Source organism: Saimiri boliviensis, chromosome 6, assembly GCF_048565385.1.
Source record: "Saimiri boliviensis isolate mSaiBol1 chromosome 6, mSaiBol1.pri, whole genome shotgun sequence".
In the NCBI taxonomy this organism is placed as follows: Eukaryota; Metazoa; Chordata; class Mammalia; order Primates; family Cebidae; genus Saimiri; species Saimiri boliviensis.
Genome location: NC_133454.1, coordinates 33,935,892 through 33,949,226, shown reverse-complemented (window position 1 = coordinate 33,949,226; position 13,335 = coordinate 33,935,892).

The following is a 13,335-nucleotide window of genomic DNA, read 5'->3' as shown; positions in this document are numbered from 1 at the left end:
AAACAAATAAACAAATACAGATGTAAATGTTCTTTGGGGGTTTGCTCATAAGAGTTAAAAATAAGGACAGATTTCTGTATGTGGTTGCCTCTCAGCTGAATTTGGTAAATGGGATTTAATATGTCTGCTCTAATTGACATTCAAAAGGCATAATCCTTTCTACCTTAACAATATAATCATGGCAGATGAAAGTGATTTTTAATTTTCAGCATTCACATAAATAAAGTAAGAGCAAAAGCTCTTTGTGAAGTACCTGACGCAGATTTTAAATGTCATGAGAAGAGTTTGGAACAAAATGTCATAAGAAGTGCCTTAAAGTCTCTGAGCCTGTCTGTTACTCTTAGGCCTCTATTATTCATCAGTCCAATAATAAAAGATGATGGGTTCCAGGACAACCATGCCAAAAATTCATATCCTTATTTATCTATACAAGATGAGATAAATGAAAAATAATACCTAAGAATAAGTGAAAACTTGCAGGATCTTATACATTTAGTCTGATATTTTGTATTTGGTATACATAATCCAGGAACTTGGACCCAAGACTAATAATAAAAATCTCCTAATCATACCTAACACTTATTACGTGACAGGTACTGTTTTAAGTGCTTTATATATGATTACTTGGTTTAATTATAAAGATACCCCTCTGAGGCACATATAATTATTGTACTCATTTTTTTAGAAGATGAAAATAAGCACACAGAGTTAAGTAACTTGCCAAAATTCATGGTCTGATGAAAATCCAAAAAGCCTAGATTATTTGCTCAAAGCAAGAAGAAATAACTATTTGGAACTAGTCTTAGTACCTGGGTGATTAAATAGTCTGTACAACAAACCTCTGTGACATGAGTTTACCCACAAAACAAATGTGCAGATGTACCCCTGAACCCAAATTAAAGGTTATATATATATATACACACACACACACACACACATATAAAATTATATATATTATGTATGTATATGTATATAAATATGTATATATACATATAATTAATATAATTAAACAATTTTATGTGTTTCTAGAATAGGGACATAATTTTCTAGTAAGAGCTATGGCGTAGTTATTTTGATATTTAAGTCTGCATCAATAACAGGCTGCACATTGACAATCATATATTATATTGACAAATAACACCTATCTTGCTGGGGAACTGAATCAGAACTATAGGAAATTCCTATTACAGGAGTTGCAGAGTTCATCTGAGGCCAATACTATGCAATTTTTATTTTGAATAGCCAACTATATATGGAAGGAAATGTTAATGTTTTGGGGAACACATTTTTAGAAAGTTTACTAGATTTTTAAATTTCTGTAAATCCACACACCCATATACAGGTCTTAATATTCAGCTTAACTCTCTTTTTATAGAAAAAGGCTATAATTTATTCATTTTAAGTTTTGTAAGTTACCTTCAGCCAATAAAAGTTAGACCATATTTAACCAGCCAGTTTCCAGAAATATGAGAGTCTGTGGGGTGTGTGGGCAAGTTCATCTAAGATGGAGGCAAGAGTGGATCCATGCAGGAGATTCTCAAGAAGTTTCACTTGAGATCGTACAGTTGGGTAATCTGTGCCAAAGAAGCGTGTACAGTTCCTAAGCTGAAAAAAAAAAAAAAAGGACAAATACCAATTTGTGAGAGTGATTGAGAAACATAAATGTCATACTAAACAAAAATAGAACCAATCCTTTCCTGAAAACATTGTGAAAATACTTCCCCATTAGTTGAATTCTACTAATAAGTGGAAGGGAAGGTGACAATCATCTTCAGTTTTAAGACGATAGGTTTTTAGACAATAAGATAATAATAGATGATTTCTATCATCATAAAATAGCATTACATTTACATATTAAATCTCTGAAGACTAAGACATCTCCAGAACATTTTTTTTTCTCTAGCATAGATTCTGATGATGAACAAAGAAGCCCCAAATCATCTGTATCTGAGTATCTTACTTTGGGTTTTACCTGTGATTAGAAGATAGGTGAAGAAAAAGGTACAGTACTTAGTCAGGTCTGTTTTCTTAGGTTAGATCATTCTTACTAGAACCTAGACTTTCCAAAGGAAGTTCAACTACATTATGAGAGCTGCCTTGAAAGTGTAGAGCTGACCTCTTAAAATAACTTACTTCAGAATTATCATTATGCCAAACAAATTGCCCTCGGCACCAAGATGTGAGAAGTGAGAAGAAAGAGCAATGCACCAGGTTTTCTTTTCTGGCCATGCCAGGGTGGAAGGTGACCTTAATCGAAGAAAGAATGCTCTTTCAAGGTAGAAGCTATGTGTTCTTTGTATGGGCTTTTTTTTCAAGGCACATACAAGGTAGGTATGTGCAGTTTCAGAAGTACAGCTATATAACATGTGCTATGCCTTGTCCAGTAACACTCTCCTTAATCCAGGCTCTCACGTGGATTGTCTTTCCTATATTATAATCCTCCACATGTCTTTCTTTTACAGAGTTAATCTCAAATGTGGTATTTCAAATATCGAATATAATTGTGTCAAGAAAAAAAATTCTAAAATTTTGAGATTATGGAATATCCTGAAAGAACCCTAAAGCACATTGACAGTCATATATTATGTTGACAAATAACATCTATCTTGCTGGGGAACTGAATCAGACTATAGGAAATTCCTGTTGCAGGAGTTGTAGAGTTCATCTGAGGCCAGTACTATGCAATTTTTATTTTGAATAGCCAACATTATGAGAGCTGCCTTGAAAGTGTAGTATACCCCTTACAGGATGATCATTATCAACTTGTAGAAAACTAATCCTATAGTGTGGTGAGAAATTTGGGCAGCCATATTGCACCACTGTAGTACTTTTTTTTTTTTTTTTTTTTTTTTTTTGAGATGGAGTCTTGCTGTGTTGCCCAGGCTGGAGTGCAATGGCATGATCTTGGCTCACCAAAACCGCCGCCTCCCAGGTTCAAGTGATTCTCCTGCCTCAGCCTTCTGAGTAGCTTGGATTACAGGTGCGTGCCATCATGCCTGGCTGATTTTTGTATTTTTAGTAGAGACAGAGTTTCACTATGTTGATCAGGCTGGTCTTGAACTCCTGACCTTGTGATCTGCCTGCCTCCGCCTCCCAAAGTGCTGAGATTACAGGCATGAGCCACCACGCAAGGCCCACTGTCATACTTTTAAAATGCATTTAGAGCCACCTGCAATAAGAAACTGGCCTTAAGATTAACCAGTGTTATTAGTTATACTTACCATTCACATATTATTTGCTAGTGTAAAAAAATGCTAAGTATTATTTGTCCACATAAAATATACAATTTCTAGGGTTTTTTATTTCAATTTATCTTTCTTGTTTAGAAGAAACAAACAAGTGATTTTTGCAGAACTTTTCAGGGAAATTTAGATACAATCCCTCACATATTCTACAAAACAACTTTATATGACAGATATCATTATTCCATATTACAGTTGAAGAAAATGAAACTTGAAGAATGATGGTACAATGGTCAAAGTGTAGTGGGCAGAACCATCATACCAAGTTGTATTAGACTAAATTAAAATATTTGTTTAAAATCGCTGTTTTAGTTATTCTGCTTATACATATACATAGTATAAATTGAACATAAATTATTTGTAAAAATTTATTTTCATCCTGTAACAATAGCACAATTATCTGTTATGCTGTATTATTTATATTTATTTTAAATAACCAGTTATTGGTGAGAAAATGACTTTTAGATGAGTTATTAAGTTTAAATTTCAAATAAAGGCAGGTTAAAGCATTTTTGGTTTGATAAAATATTTTAATGTGGTTTAATTAACATAATTTCTTATTATGATTTCACTTCAGTGTTTTCATGACATGAAAACAGTTTAGCTATCACTCTATGCAGATGTGCATGAATTATTGATCTAATTGCTGTTTAACCAAAATCACATTGCTCTATTTTTTTCATAAATGATGTATATTATGTAAAAACTCGATTATTCATGAATTTGAATGATGCTTTAAAAATAAACCAACATTCCTTAAAAGAAATTCAAACAATGTTCAGTTGCATAAGTGTTATTTAACTTCTAAAAATACAAGTAATGAATATGATTATTAGATTTTTTTTGGTTAAAAACAACACAATGACTACAGAACAAAAGAAGATTTGATTACTGAATTGAATAAATTATACTCAGGTTATCAGATATTAATTTATCTGACCTCCCTTTCAGTAAAACTGTATATAAATATCTAAGGTAGAATGCAATGAATTTTTATCTTGAATTTACTGTTATTTAAAGTGAACTGTGGAAATGTTAAAAATTGACTTCTATAAAATGTTAACTTTGAGCCTCGGCCATAAATCTATTTTGAGAAGGCAAAATTTTTTTTTTTTTTTTTTTTGGTAAACTTTTGTTCCACTTGAAGTCCTCTAGAATATTCAAGGACAAAAATGTGTCTCTTTAATTTAAAAGTGTATCTATTTTTACATGCATGTGAAATGTTGCATGCAGCTTTTCTACCCAATTCAATCCCTCAGTATGCTGCAAAGTCAGTTTAAAAACTTTCTTTATATCATGACTGAAGGCTGTTTTCAAATAAAATCTCCTAAAAGGAGAATTTAAGTATTTAGGAGAAGGAAAAGCACTGGCTAGTCTGTTGAATAAAAAATAATTGTGACACACTGCTCTGTTGCATTATTTAGGTGGAAAAATGATGAATATATGATGCTTCTTTTTCTTTCAAGGCAATGCTATGTCTTATCAACAAATACTTACCAGCATGTACAATGCTGCTCAAAAACACATTTGTTGAAGGATCAGAAGTTTCTTCCTATTTAATGTGGTGATAAAAATAACTTCTCAGTAACTCAGTTCACAGAATCATGAAGGACTGGGTTTGAGTTTCTGCTTTGAATACCATAAAGTGATGAACACAGAATCTGAGAAAAGAAGAAAAGAGATAGAGTGGAAGGATAAATGTGTGTAAGGAAAAAAGAAGCAAATAAATATTGTAGCTGGTTCTCTCTTCCGAAGGCGTGTTACTGATTTTATGAACACACTCTCTGAGAGCTATCTTTTATTAAGAACCTATTATCCACCATGTGATTTAAGTAAATTATCAGATTTAATTATATTTAAATATCACCGTGTGTTCTTCATATAGAAGATCTGATAATCGAAACTTAAGTAATTTGTTTCTGATTATGGAACTTGGATACAAGCATGTTTCCTAAACTCATTCTTTTCCTATCACTTTAGTTTTGTATCCTGTTGCTTTGAGTCATAAGCTGCATTCATGTTCTTTGATCTTGGGTTTACAGATTCAAATATGTGGCTAATATGTATTCCATCGAGGCTCAACCTAAATGCCACATTCTCAGTGAAACATTCCCTGATATTCCAAGTTGAGGAAATTCTTTTATTTCAGAAAGCAGTTCTCAATTAAGGTCCTCCTTGCACTGTTCCTTGACATACTGTTAATTTTATAAAGATCTTCACTAAACTGTAACTATTTGAGTTACAGCTGTACACTTGTCTCATTTCTAAATTCCCTTCATCTTTACTAATGTTAACTACGTAATAATAACTGGGAAAATAACTCATTTATAAATGAAAGAATAAAAGAGTGGACAGTAGTATTATAGTATTAGCTATTAGTACATCTGTTAATTAAATGTGTTTGAAATAGTTGATCCAATAATAGATTCTTTAAATTCAAAATTCAAAGTAGGATTCTATTTTGTACTGACTTTCTCGTTTTCAAAATTTTTAATAACCCTAATTTTTGCATCAAATATACACATATAAATAAAATTTTTTCTGATATTAAATACTTTTTACTATGCATCAAAATCAGAGACTCAAATTGTTTATATTTGTTAACTTTAAAAGAACATCATGAACTCCTTGTATAATGGGAAGTTGACAGTTTGCTACTTCAAAAGGTTGTCATTTGCATACAGACTTACCATTTATTTTGGTTTAAACTGTTATAGAGAATGCAATAATAATAATACAATGTCCGGTGTTGTCATGTATAATTCACACAAAGATTTGTAAATATATCCAGTCAATTAAATTTGAGAGCTTTAATTTTCTTATCAATAAAACCAAAATACTTTCTGCCTCAGTGCCATAGATTTTAGGTATTTATATGTAAAATATATGTATGATTATGTATGTTAAGAAATATAACTATTATTATACATATATTTAGTTTATAAGAAAATAATATTTTCACTGTATGACAATAGAAAGTAATCATTTATAAGATCTAGTTTTTCTTTCTCTCTTTTTTTTTTTTTTTTTGTGAGACAATATCTTGCTCTGTAGACCAGACTAGAATACAGTGGTGCAGCATCAGCTCACTGCAACCTTCACCTCCTGGTTTCAAATGATCCTCATGCCTCAGCCTCCCAAGTAGCTGGGTCTATAGGCATGCACCACCACCCTCCGATAATTTTTGTATTTTTAGTAGGGACTGGGTTTCACCATACTGTCTAGGCTTTAGATCTAGTTTTTCTTCTGTCTCCACAAAATGTAACAAACATATCTGAACCTGTAAAAAAACAACAACAACAAAAAACAAAAAAAAAAAAACCACACTGTTGAAAGTAGAAACTTTTTGAAGTAGAATAAAAGCAACTTTTCTGCATGAAGTAAGGAAAGAATAGGTTACAGCTTAAAACAGCCCACAATAAAAGAAAAATAACACTCAACACTTCCTTCAGCTTATACTATTTTTACTTATTGCTATAGGTAATAGAGAAATAAAATTCTATAAACACTGTTTTAATTTTGAAGAGTATACTAAATATACAGTATAGTAAGGCCAAGTAATAACAACTACTTATGATATTAAATAATGATGTATTACTACTGGACTATAAAGGAGAACTAAATGCCTGTAGATGGGACAGAGGAAGTTGAGAAAAATTAGGGAAAGCTTCATGGATGTGAACAGCATATCTGTGAAGAATCATTGAGAATCATCTTAACTACCAACTTAAAGAATTGGTAAGAATTTTTCATTCAGCCAAAAATGAAAATGACATTCCAGACTTAATAAGAAACAGGAGAGAGATCAAAAAGTCATGAGAGTACAATGTGCTTCGGGGAAATTACTCCAATGATTTTCCACCTAGAAGATACTCCTCTACAATTACCTTTGCTTTACAAATACTGATTTATTAGCCAGAAAATATCAGGTTGCTAAATAGGCAAACTGCAAATGATTTCTCATTTTGAAAATTCAAACATTTCTGGGACAGAAATTCTGAAACGTTTAAATTAATTGAACTAAATCGAAATAGAACTAAATCAAAATTTATTAAATGGTGTTGTTATGATTATATTAAGTTTTCAAATGACTTCATATAAATGAATATACTAAGTAATGAGAAGGGCTGTCATAGAATGAATCAATGTGCACTAAACCTTCTTTTCCATGAACAAGCAGAGAAAAAGAACATTTTAAAATAAACAAAAGTTTCTGGTGGCTTACTGTTACAAACTACATTAGAGGTAAAGGAGTAATGTTTTTAAAATACTGAAAGAGAAAAAGTTAACTTAGAATTCTACACTCAAATTATTTTAAGAAATTTAGCTAACATAAAACAAATACATTTTAAGAAAAGCAAAAGCTGTAAAGCTGGGAAAATTTATTGCCAGCAGATAGAATTGCACTTAAAAAAAAAAGGCAAGGAAAAAAGAAAAAGAAAGAAGAAGAAAGAAAAATCATGGTAGGTTTTTTTTTTTTTTGCCAGATGAAATTTGGGTCTAAAGAAAGGAATAAAGAATGATGAACATGGCAAACATATCAGAAAATATAAAACTTTTTTTAATCTTTAATGCAAATGTAGCAATGTATTTGGGGTTTATACACACATATATGTGTGTGTGTGCATATATATATATATATATGCACACTCACATACATACATATACATATACATATATATATACACACACACACACACACCTGGAAATTGTGTGTCACCAATAGTATAATAGAATTCAATGAGAAATTGATGTGTATATTTGCAACATTTTCACTATAAATACAGTTGCATATATACAAACTTGACTGATAAGTTAAAAATATCAATGTAAATTCTAAAGAAATAAAGAAGTGTAGCTAATAAAAAATGGTGGTTATAAAATGCAATTACAATATTCATTTAAATAAAAAGACATAGAAAAAGGATGGGAAGTACAGAAACAGATTAAACAATTGAAATTTAAATGCCAAGACTGAAAACTTTTGCTAAATCACCTGGTAATTATATTAATTTTTAATGTTTTGAGGACTTCAATTGAAGTCACAGAGTGTCAGATGGATAAAAACACAATTCATGGCAAATACAGAAAAACTTCTTCATTAGTAAAGAAGACTTGAATAACATTACTAACCAAATTAAAGTCTATTTTTTATAGAACATTCTATGTAATCTTATAATAGTGGTTCATACTCTATCCAAATACACATGGGATATTCACCAATATAGAAGAACTTACTGGCCACAAAACACATTTTAGTAATTTAAAATTATTAAAATCTTAAAAAGGGAATGTTCTTTAATGATGAAGAAACAAATCCATTCATCAATGACAAAAATTACTAAGTTCACAAATATGTGGATATTAACAAACTAAAAAAGAGATAAAGAAAAGAAATATCAATAGAAAAAAAGCTATTTTCAACTGAAGAAAAATATTTTAAAAATTGAAATTTATGATATGCATCTGAAACAGGGTTTAGTTGTAAATTTACAGATTTACATGTTTATATAATATGAAAGGTTAATGATCAAATTAATGAGCTAAATTGTTACCCAGAATATCTAGGAACAAAAATATGAAACTTATATTAACTATAATCAGGAAAATATTAATAATAGATGAAATTAGTAAAATAGAGACACAACCAAGAGAGAAAAACGATAAAATAAAAAATTATTTTTTGAAAACACTAAGAAAATTTGTAAGATTTTAGAAAGATCACTAAAAGAAAAAAGACAAAAAATACTAATCAGAAAACATTAATGATATCATTGCCTGTCCTGTAGAAACTAAAAATGCATAAAGGCATATTTTTAAACACTTAATTTTTATTTCCATAGATTCATTTTGCCAGTTTTCAAATATAATATATTGAATTAAGCAATATGTACTTTTTAAATATTCAGCTAGTTTTACTCCATCATTATATTTAAAATTATTTATTCTTGTTGTTTGGTGTATCAATAATTTATTTTTATGGTTGAACATTATTCCATTATATAAATAGACAACAAATATTTATTCATTCTTTAGTTGATGGATATTTGTGGTTTTTTAGTCATTACACACACACACACACACACACACACACACACACACACAGCCACTATAGGTATACAGTTTTTTCATTATTGTTTTTAGTTGTATTAAGTTGGTGCCAAAGTAACTGTAACTTCTGCAACTGAAATTAATAACAAAAACCGCAATTACCTTGGCACCAACCTAATAGATATCTATCCTGGTTTTTAGGTGGATATGAGACCACTTAGTCACAAACTACATTTCCGGTTTCCTATTAAGGTAGATCTTGCCACATAACTATGTGCTGCACAATGGGACATAATTAAAGGAGATGTCAGTGCTTTTTAAATAATGTATTCATAAAGATTTTGCTCTTTGCTTGTTATTTTTCACTTCAGGCCTAAACATAAGCATGATTCGGGGGTGCTAGCTTAGATTGTTTTGTTTCCAAAAGAACAAGATACAAAGAAACTAAGTCCCTGACGGGTCCTAGAGAGTAGCTTTCCTTATGTCCCTGCTGGGAAATCTTGCCTCTGGATTTTTACATAAGAATAATTAAACTACTTTTTTGAGTCTCTATCATTGTTACATCAGCTTAAAGTATATCATAACCAACACAACATACATTTTTATTGTTACATCTTTGTTATAAATATATGTAATGCAATATTTCTCTAATTTTATTAGGAGAACAATCTGGTTATTATTTTTAAAAGCAGATTTCTAGAATCCATTTTAACGTACTCTGATAAGTTAGGGCTGGAATGGGACCCAGGTATTCTAGATGAATTTGATATCCGAGGTTTGGAGATCATAGTATTAGACAAACTTTTCTGGCATTTTCCTATGCCTGGGCCAAATAGCAACTTTTTTCACATCAAATGCATATCATATGTATTATAATAGAATAATATATATTAATGTATATGTAGAGGAAAATTTCCAAAAATAAACATATGTCTATTTTTAGAAAAGCACTACTGAGAGTAAATGACCTTGTACAATTGCAAGATCAATTGCACAAATTCAACTCTTTATGTAAAAGTTTCACTTTACCCACTCTTGTTTTTTTATTACCATTCTGTACAAGGAATCTGTTCCATACAGAACTAATACTTTTTCTCAAAATTGAAGCCAAAACATCTTACCAAATTTATTTTTCACAATTGTGGCATAACAAAAACTTCGACAATATGTCCTATAATCTAAAGAGAGTACAAAGAAAATAATTTACAGAACTTGGAAACATGGAAAAATTTATCCTCTAAGTTACTATTTTTGCACTGTTATGGGCTGATTTGTGTTGCCTTAATATTATCATGTTGAAAGCCTAACCCCTGGTACCTCAGAATGTGACCGTATTTGGAAATAGGAACTTTAAAAAGAATATAAATTAAAATTGGGTTATTAGAGTGATTCTTAATGCAGTATGACTGGTGTCTTTATAATAAGAGGAGATTAGAACAGAAACAACAGCATTCAGAAGTACGATGTGAAGACACCAAAAGAATTACACCATATATAAGCCAAGGAGGGAAGTCTTAGAAGAAACCAACCATGCCACCACCATCATATCAGACTTCCAGTCTCCAGAATTATGAGAAAATAAATTTATGTTTAAGCTATTCAGTATGTAATGCTTTGTTGTAATAGTTGTAGCAAACTAATACAAAAGCCTAAAAATACACACACACACACACACACACACACACACACACACACACACAGACATTATTTATATTGAAATCCAGAAAGCTGATTACCTTGCTTGATGCCTTCTTAAGTTTCTTTGCTTGTTTCTTTTGCTTTCTGTCAATATACATATACCATAGCCATCTTCTTTCTATTATCAATAGATTAATAATTTTTATATTGTCATTTTTTTAAACTTGCAAAAAAGATCATGCTCCAAAATTACTGTTCTTAGCATTCTAAAGATCCAGAAACACACAGATAATTGGGAGCGTGGATTGTAGAGTTACCTTACTTGATTCAAATCTAGTTTTAACTGTCTTTAACTTTTTAGCTTCAAGCTAATGCTTGGATATTAGTTATTTTTATTATTAATAAGTGATAAGAATATAGAAATAGATATTGTTAATGTCCTTGTAGTTCTTGATACAAATTGCAGTTTTTAATCACTTCTACATAGTTTAATGACCCATCTTGCCCATTTTGTAACATGATCAAATCCATATAAAGCCTTCAACATAGGCATTTTGGGATGATTTTCCAGATTATATTATAGTTTCCCTAGAAGCTCAAATCAAGTTTGTACCTCATAATACTCACATCACTTCTCAAACAAGACATAGCTATCTGTTAAAGGATCATAATCTGACTTTTATGACATGATCAGGAACTTAAGACATTCTCTCTCTCAAAAATGTGAAATGAGATATAAACTTGGCTGAGAAGTAAACACTGGGTCTATAAGATCATGTTGATTCGTGGTTGGTTTTTAAGATCAGCCTTTTACATACAGAGAGGGTTGCACGTAAGTGCTTCTGCTCTAGGTTGTCCTCTCAAGCTTATGGATAGCCCAGTTTTATTTGTGCGGTTTATCTTGTGTGGTTTCCTTTATTTCAGCCACGGAATCCTTCAACAACTCAGATGAAAACTATTTTAGAAATAAACAACAGGAAGGAAGGAACATATACTAAGAATAAGCATGCATACTCTAAAAGTTCAATATCTCAACACAGTCACGCTGCACGATTACAATATATAAAGCTAGTTGCACATAAAGCACTCTGGCAATAAACTTTCAGTAGAACAAATCATGGTTGCTCTTTTATTTCTTTTGATTTGTTACATTAAAATTTTACTTATCCCTATATTAAGCTCCCCAACTTAAAAAAAAAAAAAAAAAAGACTCTGGCAGGCTTTTCAACTAAATCTAAGAAAGAATGCATCTTAAAATGCTTTTAAGATGTTCACAAAGGCATGGTAAATGTGCAAAGAATTAACAATTCACCTTACTTTCTATTCATTACATTAATGGTTTGTGGATCAGAAAAGATTCATGCTCATGAATGCCATGCCTCAAAGTTTAGATAATTTACCCTTGCCAAAGCTAACATAAATGTAGATAAATATTGGTTTCTGACAGATTTGGATTTGCTTCAGAAATTATCTGTCAGGAGGTTGAAATGGGTCAGGTTAAAAAATATATTTATTCTTATAACAACCATCCATACCAAAATTAGATTCCCATCATTTTCAATTTTAGTGTCTGAAAAAAAATGAACCTATAAGACCCTTTTTATGTTTGCAAATAAATAGTAACCACACTATTTAATCTCCCTTAAGTAGCCTTATTCTTATATTTTTATAGGTGCAGAATGTGTTTGCTTAGAAATTGCAACTTTTGGCCCCTAAAGTACAGTATTTCATGCTGTGAGGTATCTATTTTATGTGACTGTATTTGATATGTTCCCTAAAATTCAGATCTAGAAAAATAGTTTTAGAAAACAAATTCATGTTAAAAACAGCTTGGCTTTTACAGAATACCTTTAAAAATGTGTTTATAGCTTTAACTAACAATATAATAATCAGTTATTTCTCTCACGCTGTATTATTTTTTCTTAACTTTTAAACCCCCAAATAAAGAAACTGTGTATTTTATTGGGTGTATCTATATGTTAAAATAAACCTGACACAACTGATTTGCCATTAAATTGTGAATGATAACAGTGGATACAAATCCAAAGATTTGTACAGCCCCAATTCTTCACATGTTTTTTTGAGTACTTCTGAATATTTTTCCAAACCATCATTTTATAGTAAGCGACATCATGGTTGATGGATGATAATATTGATCAAGTTGCTCAACCTTCATTCCTGCATTTCACACTGCTAGTAACTAATGTAGTAATAATTCACAAAGGTAGTTTGGGAACAGGCAAGGTGAGCTTCCACTAGCTTCCTAGTTTTCCATTCTTCCCATTCCCTACAACTGGTTTTCAACTAACTACATTCGAAGTAAGATGAAAGTAGTAACTTTAGATATAGTTAAATGTTGAAAATATTCCAACTACAGTAGCAGTGACTTTTCAGGAATCTTAAA